Raw genomic sequence first — 10,095 nt, forward strand, 5'->3', positions numbered from 1 at the left:
ATCGCCACAGGCCTCAGTTGTTATAATAGTAAACATATGTGCTAATGCTGCTGCTGCTGCTGCTAAGTCATGTCTGACTCTGTGTGATCCCATAGACGGCAGCCCACCAGGCTTCCCTGTCCATGGGATTTTCCAGGCATGAGTACTGGAGTAGGGTGCCATTGCCTTCTCTGATGTGCTAATACTACAAACTCACGAGATTACTTAAAAGAGAAGGGGATCTCTTCCTGGGCTTGCAAGACACGGTGGCAGGCACATCGCACGTTTAATACCTCCTAAGTGACTAGAAAGCACCCAGCATAGTGCTTTGCACATGGCAATGACGTAGTAGAAACAAATCCCCTCTCAGCTATGGCAGTTGTTTCACTGTGAACGTCTAAATGTCGGAAAATGTAGATTGTTTTGTATTAAGTATGTTAAAAATGCAATTTCCTTAAAATTTGAGATGATTTATACTACAGTGAGACAAATATAATTATACTCTAGTATCTGTCTGACTGCAAGAGCTTGTTAAAATTTTAATCATCTATGGATTGTGTTTGTCTAGAGTGATGCCATTTTGGGTGCAAATCAGAAGCAGCTGCAGGCCTTATTTAAATTTTAAATATAGTTATAGTATTGATTCTATACTATCAACATGTAGAACTCATTAGCTTTCTGCTCTTTTTCATGTGTGAAAATTGGACTTGTGATTTTTGATGATTGCAAATTTAATTTTTTTCAAAGAAAAGATCTTTTCACAAATTCTTTATAAATTTTTCCAGGTGCTGGGCCAGGCCTCTTCTTGCATATTCATAGAAAACATGGGCATTCCCTGCTGTCTTTTTGTTGTTGTCAAGGAAACCCCCTAGTTCTCTACACAGGGATTACATTCTTCTTTCTTAATAGCTCTTAGATCATTCATTTGTGCAGTGAATAAAAAATGTATTCACGGGCCCAGACAGTGTTCAGAACTTTTGGAGGGGAGGGGTGTAGCTAAGGGGAGAGACGTGTGGTGAGAGGAGCAAAGGGATAAAAGAAACAGAAAAAGAAATGCTTTATAAAGGTTTCATTTTAATGAGGTAAAATGAAAAAATAATTTAAATGCATTATCTGTTTTTGTCAGTTTTAAATTTTATTTGCAAAATTTATTACATTGAACCTCACTGAGGCCAGTTTGTCACATATATATTTAAAAAAAAAGCTGATTAATAAGTGACTTTATTAATAGAGAGATTCCAGGAATGGGGCTCTGGTTGGGGGGGCAGGGGAACAATTTTTAGTGAAAACTGTTGTATATTTTTTTTTCGTTTGCATGGAAGTACTCTGATGTCCATGCCCAATTGAGGCAATGGAAATTGTAAAATATTGTTTCAACCTAGGGTATTGTGTGGACAATTCAGCACCTATTATATGAGAAACTGTGTTCCTTAAAGGGATATGCCAATATTCAGACCTTTTGAATGTGAATCAAGAAGGAAACCCTGATCCAATGGCATGAAAGCTATAATTATTCTCAAAAGGAGTGGTTTGATTTGGAGGAGGAGAATAAATTATGGCAAACCTTCTAAATACTTGCTAGAATTATTGTGATAATGTATAAAAAATTTTTTCCATAGATAAGTTAAAGTAGGAGATTTGAAACTGGAAAGAAAGAATCCCTTGAGTGAGAGGGAAAGTTTAATTGTACTTCAACATCTGTGTCTATGAAAGCTTGACATATTATGTCTCAGTATGGTACTTAGACCTGCTTGCCCCTAGTATGGAATCGGCATACCCTACCTTGTCTGGCTTCCAGTGACTTCATCTTTTCATCTTATACCACAGTATTCCTGGCATCTCACAGGGTGAGTTAGTTTCTTTGGCCATGTGCTGTTCGGAGTAGGTTTGGGTTTCTCTAAGTTGAGAAAGGGAGAAGAAAACACACCAACGTATGCTTCTGTAGAGTACAACGGAATATACTATAGTTACCATCTTTTATTACGTTGTGATCTTACCTTGCTCTGCTTTCTAAGGGAGCCATTTCACTCTCTGAAGATAAAACATTCTCTGCCCATCTCTTCACACTCACTCCCAGGAAGTATTTTAAAGGCTTGTTGAAATAAAGGCATTCAATCAAGCTACTCTGTGGCTGAAGTGAATTGAAGTCACTCAGTCATGTCTGACTCTTTGCGACCCCATGGACTGTAGCCCACCAGGCTCCTCCGTCCATGGAATTTTCCCGGCAAGAGTCCTGGAGTGGGTTGCCATTTCCTTCTCCAGGGGATCTTCCTGAGCCAGGTATCAAACCCGGGTCTCCTGCTTTGCAGGCAGACACTTTACCATCTGATCCACCAAGGCTAGGGAAAGGAAAATAATGTCATCCATAGCTTAGTTGGGAAGGAAACTTGAAATAATCAATAAGCAAGAAAAGTATACAATAAAAGCTAGTTGCTTGTTTTAATAAAAAAGAAAAATAGAGGTAATATGGGCGTGAGTTTGAGCAAACTCCAAAAGATAGTGAAAGACAAGGAAGCCTGGCTTGCTACAGTGCTTGGGGTCGAAGAGCTGGACACAACTGAGAAACTGACCAACAGCAGCAACAATGATGTAAGTTACTATTTCAGACAAAGTCTCAGAATCAGCCTCACAGGAAACTCTGGGCATTCATCCTCTTGCTGAGCAACCATCCATGTTGCCCAGAAGGCCACAGAACAGCACCAACCAGGTATCAGCAGCTGACCGACAGTGATGCCATTCTGTGCAGGGGTTTGAAGGAGCCCCAGGAAATCTCCCAGTGCACAAATTCTGCTCATGTTGCTTCTCAACCTTGGCTTTATATCAGAATCACCAGGGAGCCTCCATATAAAAATATCCACTCTCCCACCCCCAACTAGACAACTTGAATCTGAATTTCTAGTGGTGAGACCCAGGCCTTCATATTTTTTGTTTCTTTTCTTAAATTTGCCTTCTTTTTTTAGTATTAGATGTCTGTATTTTTTAATGCATGCAGTCTTTATTCCTGGAGAATGTTGAACCCTACAGTAAAGTAAAGGCTTTCTGACCTTGAAATATAGACATATTGGGGAAGGGGTTGCTTTAAACCTCTGCAAGTTTAAGTTGTATTTTACCAGTTTTAAGGGGGAAAAAATGTTTAATTCAGTCTCCCCTAAATGAAATGCTGGCCTTTATCACATTTTGGGAAGCGTAGCTTTTCTCACACATGTTAAATGAACCTTGACATCTGTAAGGAAGGAAGAAAATAGAATTAACTATAATGGAAACTTATGTTTTTTAACATTTCAGAGTAATTGTAATTGGATCAAAAGTGATCGTGAGGGGTGGAGAATGTATCTTGAATTATACAGACCTGCATACTTCACACTGCCATACCCATATTACTTTCTCTCTATCAGCATGGAAATTAAAAGGAAATACATATGCTCATGGCTTAAGGATTCTTTTGACTATACTGACAAAGTAAATATGTTCATTATATATTTCCACTTGAGAAAAATAGTGAGTATTGCCCTGAGATAAACCTATATGGATTCTATATTTGGAAAGGAAAAGAATGATAAAAAATAATATTGAGACTATGCCTGCCCACTTAGATTATCTGATTTTCATAGCCATAGAAGTCTTTAATATTTGTGTAATCTGTGTTTCTTTTAGTTGTGTCTCAGAATTTGAGCTATTATTGCAGCCAAAAAACAGTTTCTTCAGGACCAGAAAAAATGCAGATATTTAAAAGAAAGTGTCAAAGTAGTAAATGTAAACGTTTCCATTCTTGATGATAAATAACTATGTAGACATTCTTTCAACTAAATTCCCAAAGAGAAGCTAAGTGGCTAGAATAAGGAGAGCCTTACATGTTTACAAGATCCTTTCACTTTACCGAACATAGAAGTTAGTAAGGAAGGTGAGACAAGTATATAATACCCACTAGGGAATTTATAAATAAGAAACAATATGACATAAGTCCTATGGCATACAAATGAAAGACACAACCAGTTCGGGCTGAGGAGTTTTAGTGAAGACAGACTGGAGGAATGGAGACTTCAGCTGGGTCATTCATAAATGCAGGAGTGAAGCTCCAAGGAGGGTTTATGAAGCATTCCAAGTTTGGGGCAGGAGGATTCTTGTTGAATAGAAGTGTGAGTTGGGAATGAGGAGGATATTGAGATGGGGGCATAGATTTCTCTGCATCCAACTCAGAGATGCAGAGAATGAGAGGATGAGGATAAATGTGAGGACAGCCATGGAGCTGTTTGAGCATGCTGTTGAAGAGGTCAGTTGGAAGAGGTAACTTTTGAAGAAGGGAGTGTTGTAATGAAAACAAACTGATGTTTGGTAAAGTTCAGTTTAGTAGCTGTAATTTGAGAGCTTAGAAGGAAGTATTGAGATACACACACACACACACACACACACACACACATATGAGGGGCATTTGTTTTCCTTATGTCAAAGTGTTTTACCTAAATTTGAATCCTTGATTTTGACCAAAGTATTTTTCTGGTGTTGGGCATCTAGTCATTATCTGTCATCTATTCATCTATGAAAAGTTTTGACAATCATGGGGAACTAACATGAAAAAGATAAGAAAAGTAAGTACTTCCCAATAATTGGTTTTTGTCATTTGCTCTGCTTTCAAGAAAACATTTACAAACTGAAATAACCTGCCTTCTTTTTCATGCAGCTCTTTATCTTACTGTTCAAAAATGCTTGAAGGGCCCAAAATTACTTGATTAAGCTCTCCAGGAAAGCCCTTACCCTTTAAAAATTGGAAGTTAGGGAGTCCCTTGGGCCTCTTCTATAAGCAAGAAAAGCCCACACTCAGTGGTAACTCCTTAAGCGCACTTAGAGCAGATGACTGTATCTAAACACATTCTTTCCACTTGAAAGAACAGCATTATTAGAGGATTATCTGAAGCTGGGAAAAGAGATGATTCCCATTTATCATCCCCATAACATGTCTGCCTCAAAAGTGAGGCCATCAGAAACGCTTATATTGTTTATTACGCTTTCTGGGTGTAAAATTCATGAATTGAGAAATATTGAGCTCCTTTCTCAGCAAGCAGGAGCTGTCAGTGTCCGATAGCATGCATGGGTGGCACACCAAATGAACCTCGGCTAGCAGAGCTAACAGGGAGACACGGGTCACAGAATCCAATCTTGATCTCCTGGCCCTAGTTTAATCTCTTACCTCTGGAGGGATTGGGCGTTGATCTAAATATCACGTGATTTTCAATTATTAAAGTAATTTAAGCATATGAAAACAAGTGACAAGATTTGGGGAAGATATTTATATCTTGATCACTAATGTCATTTATTTTTTCAACATCCTGAGTTGGCACCATTTTTAGTGTCTCAAATTTTGAAAATGTTGGGAAATTTGGAATGTCTGAGACAACCTAGTGGAAAAGCACATTAGGTAGTCTTCCTTGCTTTACAAGGTGGCAGCTAGCATTTTATTTTAGTTAAGAATATATCAATGGTGAATGAAATTGAAGCATTTGCTTATGTCTGGATATATTAGATTCATAGGTATGTGTCAGAAAGCTTAAATATCTTAAACAACTTCAAGTTTTCTCTATTTAAATTCTATAAGTGTTTCTCAAGTACTTCAGTATGGCTGTCTATTGTATTTTTTAAATAAGGAACCAAAATCTTTTTTTTTCCACATGTTGAAATCTATTTTAATAGAGAAATGTGATCCTAATATCTCTCCACTGAGTGGATTGGTATATACTTATATTTGATTAAAAGCTCTTAAATTGTAGAATTCCCTATAGAAAACATGGACTCTAGCCAGCTGCCTCTGCATCTTAGCAACTATGTTTTGTGTCTGCTAACAGTGTGATTGTAAGACTTGTGCTATGTCTACAAAATTTTGCCATTAAGTACTTAAATATACTTGATGAGTAATTTGAGGTCAGCTAGCAATAAAGCTTTGTGTGAAATGCCATTTAAAAAAATCTATTAGTGTGGTATATTCAAGCTGTTAAAATACATTCATAGAAACAGAGAAAAGATTATACATACGCTGTGTAGAGTTCTGTGGTTTGACTCTTGCAGTCCAAATAAAAGTTATATCACCCTAGAATAAAATTCTAAAATAGAGTCGTCTTTTGTAAGAATTTGTTCACCTCAGAGCTGGGGTCATTAATTATTCCATGAGGTTGCACTGTTAGTACAAAATAGAGCAGATCACAATTTCATGATGAAATACTTGCTTTCACAGAAACACAGGTGTTCCCTACTCCCCTCCACACCCCCCACTGGTCACACACCCTACAAAGAAACTTTTCTGGTTTGCAATAATAGCTCTTGCAACTCTCTCATAATATGCATGGTGGGTGAGGGTGGTGGCAAGAAAGGGGGATGAAGAAGTAACTCCAGAAACTAAATAAAGAGGAGCAAATTGGAATATGGGTGAGATGGAGGTGGCAGTGGCAGGAGTGAATTCACCTGTCTATCCTAATTCGATTTTGTGACTTTTTACAAAAAATATTTATTTATTTATTTATTTATTTTTGGCTGTGCTGGGTTTGTTGCTGCTCAGGCTTTTTCTCTAGTTGTGGTGAGCTGGGGACTACTCTCCAGCTGCTGTACGTGGGCGTCTCATTGCAGTGGTCCTCTCGATGCAGAGCATGAGCTCTAGGGCTCACAGGCTTCAGTACTTGTGGCTTGTGGGCTCCATAGTTGTGGCTCCCAGGCTCTAGAACACAGGCTCAATAATTGTGGTGCGCAGGCTTAGTTGCTCCTCAGCACGTGGGATCTTCCTGGATCAGGGATTGAACCTGTGTCTCTGGCTTTGGCAGGTGGATTCTTTACCACTGAGCCACAAGGGGAGCCCTTCATGACATTTTAAAAGTATGAAAACAAGTTTGCCATGCTAAGAAAAATGTAGATTCATCTGTAGAGAATCTGTTGGCCAAAAAACTTGTCTTCAAAGCCCTAGGCAATGAATATTTTCCTCACCCTTGAACCAATATTAAGAAATCAGAAGAAACCATTTGGAACACAACTTATTTTAATAATAAATACTGATATGTTATTAAGATTTCCCTGGTGGCTCAGATGGTAAAGCGTCTGGCTACAATGAGGGAGACCTGGGTTCAATCCCTGGGTCAGGAAGATCCTCTGAAGAATGAAATGGCAACCCACCCAGTATTCTTGCCTGAAAATCCCATGGATGGAGGAGCCTGGTGGGCTATAATCCATGGGGTAGCAAAGGGTCAGACACAACTGAGCGACCTCACTTTCACTTTTCACTGATAAGTTAATTGTGAGAAGATTCCTTTCAGAAAAGAAAACCAAATAATTTTATGTCACATTTCATATCTTTGTTTAAGAATTTTTGTTAAGTGGAGCATTTTTACAGTGCTCATATTCAATGAGCACCTTTTGAAATATATCTTCTCAATCACTGTTTATTATGATGCACTGATAGTTCTTTGGTCAGTGCCAACTTCAAAGAACAATGAGAAGTATAAGATGAAATTGCTTAAGTATTTCTGTATTTTCTGCCATTCTGAGGCAAGGCAGATCAGGTACTTGGAAGGCAGGTGGATAAAGGAATTCTAATTTAAATGTAATGATTGGTACATCTGCATTACATACAATCAAAAAGTGTCCTTTGCAAAAAGAGTTACAAGAAGGTCATTTCTCTAACCTATTGGCATGAGGACTTGTTTCAGAGAGAAAGAGAAAGATTTGGAAGACACCCTTGGAGGCCATAGGTTTCTGTAAAGTTGGTAAATATGAGTCTGCCACATAGTCTCATAGAGAATAAGTATTTAGTAAATTTTGTGCAATCAGTTGATCTTGGAGAGATTGCATTTTTGGGTGCCATGCGTGGTTGTGGGAGTTAATTTAATTTTGCATGCAAAAACCAGTACGATGCTGAGCTGTGTTGCGAAGTTTATGGCTGTGATTGAAGTATTGTGGTATTTATTTAGGTTAGAAAATGGAATAAATTGCATCTAACAGTTGAGTCTTTTGGTGAAATATTCCAACACACTGGTCTAAAATGCTAAGGGAATCCTCAGATTTATGAGCAATAAGAAATGTCAGGGTTCCTTATCCAAGTGGAAAATGGGCTAAAAGAATATTATACTCTGTTCATTGAACTGCAATTAGAGAACATAAAGTGAATGTCAGGGAGTTTAATTAATTGAGTTAAATAGACTTAATGAGTTGATAGTCAATGAAATTATTATAAAAATTGTTGATTTACAATGAGTTCTTTGTTTTCTTTGCTAGGAAAACATTTTATTTTAAATTATTCTTTTCCTTCGTAAAACATGTAAGTGAGCGTCAGAGTGTCAGTTCCTTTGGCATGCTGACATTTGACACACCGACAGGCCTCTGTGTCTTCTTTCTGCTTTTTTCCACCCCACTTGTTTTCAGAGCTACCAACATCAAACCTAATGAACCTCTATCTATAATTACTCACTAAGAAGTTCATGGGATATGTTTATATCCATTTTGTTTTTCTAAAAAGTAAGGAATTTATTTAGAAATTCATACAAATCTATAATAACATTGAATATTTTTACCCTAGTCCCAGCCTAGGAGTTTATAAATAAAGACTATCAGGCAGTTATTTCCTTATTTATCCTTGTGTTCCGCTGGAGAAACTTGGCTGAGTAGTTAGTTTAATCTCCACTGCTTATACAGAGATACAAAATGTGATGGGGATTTTTTTATATGCTTGACACACACCTATGTTTCTTATTGAAATTCTTTCTGTATTTAAGTACAAGGTGTTGTGGAAATTTAGACTGTATGTGTGATCATTTTTCATAATGAGTTCTCATGATATTTATACCTAATGAAACCTAATGAAAAGGGTGATATGCTAAATGACACTATGCTGCTGCTGCTAAGTCGCTTCAGTCATGTCCAACTCTGTGCGACCCCACCGACGGCAGCCCACCAGGCTCCCTCGTCCCTGGGATTCTCCGGGCACTATAAGCAATTTAAAATTGGCATATTTTTGAAGTTCCTGTTAAATTCTACAAAGTTTCACAGAATCGTGTAACTGAGTGTAGCTTCATGGTAGCTCAGACGGTAAAGAGTCTGCCTGTAGCACAGGAGATCTGGGTTCAATGCCTGGGTCGGGAAGATCCCCTGGAAAAGGAAATGGCAACCCACTCCAGTATTCTTACCTTGAGAAGAACTCCATGGACAGAGGAGCCTTGTGGGCTGTAGTTCATGGGGTTGCAAAGAGTCGGACACGACTGAGCGACTAACACGCTTTCACTCAACTGTATTCAAATAGTATTAACGATGAGGCTACTTGATTTAGTGATTAGATAAGGTTATAGATGTGATATTTCAAAAGATTCATTTGTATAGAAGGCATTTAAAGATGCATTCTCTCATATACCTGTATAAGAATATGCATATATATTCTCTCACATTCTTTTTTCCTTAGTGAGAGGTAGCCTTCAACACAAGCTGTATTAAAAGGTATTTATCATCTGAAGATGTTTTCTTTTAAAACATACACCATGAGACAGTATAAGATCAGAGTAATAACTTCTATGGTCTAATATTAAATGAACTTACCCTTTTTTGAAAACAAAGGTAAGGCATTTAGTTATTTCTATGAGTTTGGCAATTAGGAATAGCTGTAACTTCTGTGGCAGAAATCATCTATATAGTACATATTTTTAATTTTTAAAATTTTTATTTTATATTGGTTTATAGTTAATTTACAATGTTGTGTTAGTTTCAGGTATACAACAAAGTTATTCAGCTCTATATATACATATGTAAATTCTCTTTCAATTCTTTCCCCATTTGGATTATTACAGAATATTGAGCACAGTGCCCTGTGCTATACAGTAGGTCCTTGTTGGCCATCTGTTTTATTTATTTTTTAGTTGTTGTTTTTTTTAATTGGAGGATAATTGGTTTACAGTATTGTATTGATTTCTGCCGTACATCAACATGAATCAGCCATAGGTAATACATATGTTCCCTCCCTCTTGAACCTCCCTTCAACCTCCCACCGCATCCCACTCCTCTAGGTGGGGTTTTATATTTTTGTAATATGCCAGAGTTATGTATTGATCACATTTCTGTTTAGGGTAGCAGTATTTTTTGTTCATTTGAATACCTATC

General features: G+C 37.5%; 1 protein-coding gene across 4 annotated transcripts in view; it reads left to right on the forward strand.

Moving 5' to 3' along the window:
* VCAN (versican) overlaps positions 1–10,095 on the forward strand; it is a 119,145-nt gene that overhangs the window by 58,186 nt on the left and 50,864 nt on the right. The gene's annotated exons all lie outside the window — the stretch shown is intronic.

The sequence above is a fragment of the Bubalus kerabau genome, chromosome 1 (genome assembly GCF_029407905.1).
Source record: "Bubalus kerabau isolate K-KA32 ecotype Philippines breed swamp buffalo chromosome 1, PCC_UOA_SB_1v2, whole genome shotgun sequence".
Classification (NCBI taxonomy): domain Eukaryota; kingdom Metazoa; phylum Chordata; class Mammalia; order Artiodactyla; family Bovidae; genus Bubalus; species Bubalus kerabau.